Below are 1,939 nucleotides of genomic sequence, written 5' to 3' on the forward strand. Positions count from 1 at the left end.
GACTATAGTCAAGACTATAGACTAGACTATAGTCAAGACTATAGACTAGACTATAGTCAAGACTATAGACTAGACTATAGTCAAGACTATAGACTAGACTATAGTCAAAATTATAGAATAGACTATAGTCAAGACTATAGAATAGACAATAGACTAGACTATAGTCAATACTGTAGACTAGACTATAGACTAGACTATAGTCAAGACTATAGACTAGACTATAGTCAAGACTATAAACTAGATTATAGTCAAGACTAGAAACTAAAATATAGTCAAAACTATGGACTAGACTATAGTAAAGGCTATGGACTAGACTATAGTCAAGACTATATATTAGTCTATAGTCAAGACTATAGAGTATGGTCCGGAATTAAGACTATAATACTGTTTAAAATATAAACTATATAGTCCAGAATATATACTTACTCGACTTTAGTTCAGGCTATAGTCGAAACTGACTTGAAGTCTGGACTATAATCTGTACTTTAGTCTGGTCAATAGTCTAGTATATAGTTTGATAAAAATTTAATATTAAAAAAAAAAATTAAATAAATTTTTTCTCTCAGTGTAAATCAGCAAGTAGTAAATTGTGTTCTCTGGTCTCTTGATAATTTTTAAATTTTGTTATTTTTGTCGCCTTTTCTGTGGCAGGAATTTGAAATGTTGTTGTTGTTTTTAACAAAAAACAAAAAGTGACCTGTATGAGGAGTTGAAACGTTGTAACCTTAGGCGAAAATATGTAGCAAGTGTTTCCTGCTTGAAGCACACTTACTTATACACACACAGACGAAAACAAAGACAAAGCCAAGAAAAGAAGTGTAAGATCAAGATCACTTATTTAATCCACTTGTTGTAAATGTAGATTGTTACATGGTTGGGTAGATGGATCAATTGATCGATATACAAACCTCTACGTGTGCCGTTTTTACCTTTAGTCTGTCCCTCTTGTCGTCAGAGAGTGCTCAGTAGATCCTTAAGCAAATAAATTGTAAATTCATAATTCTTTAACGCCTTCTTTTCGTCTTTAAATTTTTGGTTAAAAATAAAATTATTTCAATTTTCTATTGCTTTACATGGATGTATGTATGTACTTGTTCTTCTACAGCTTAAGTTGCTTTAGTATGACTTTATTAATCTTTATGATCTTGATCTTGAGCTAGAGGCGTTTTTATCGGATCAGTTATTTTACAATCTAGAAATTTTTGTTGTTTTGCTTTTGTATTTGTTTTCTTTCAAATTATTGTTTCGTTTCTTATTCCTTTTAAAAGATTTTCTACTTTACTCTTGTTTCGTTGGCATTCAGTTTTGTCTGTAGTTTGCCAACACCGTGTCATTGCTTTTTGTTCGAGGTGTTTATAAGCCGATTTTGATTTCAACAGAAATTTATTTCTAAACTAAACCAAGTCAACAGCAGTCAACTAAACAAAGGCTTAAAAAGTTGTAAAAAATATTTTGATGGATTTATATATTGAGACAATTTTTCATGTATCTAAATATAACATGACTTTATGATACGCTTATGTCCTGGAGGAAAAGGACATTTTATTGTTTTGTGACAAAACTATATAAAAGTTTCATTCATGTCAAAGGTTTGCATAGTCCTTTGTTACTGAATTCATTCATAGTAAAATTTATTCATGTTTTTGAAAACTGCAACAGGTTGAATTGTTACGTTTAGTGTGGGTATTCACCATATGTTTGCTTTGCGTGGGAGCGTAAATACTAACTTATACTATAGTTTAGATTATAGATTTTAATTATAGGCTTTTAGATTAGACTATAGACCAGAATTAGACCAGACTATAGATATGACTATAAACTAGGCTACAGTCTAGAACTGAACTAGAACTTAAGTAGAACTGAACTAGAACTGAACTAGAACTGAACTAGAACTGAACTAGAACTGAACTAGAACTGAACTAGAACTGAACTAGAACTG

Source organism: Lucilia cuprina, chromosome 6 (genome assembly GCF_022045245.1).
Source record: "Lucilia cuprina isolate Lc7/37 chromosome 6, ASM2204524v1, whole genome shotgun sequence".
NCBI lineage: Eukaryota > Metazoa > Arthropoda > Insecta > Diptera > Calliphoridae > Lucilia > Lucilia cuprina.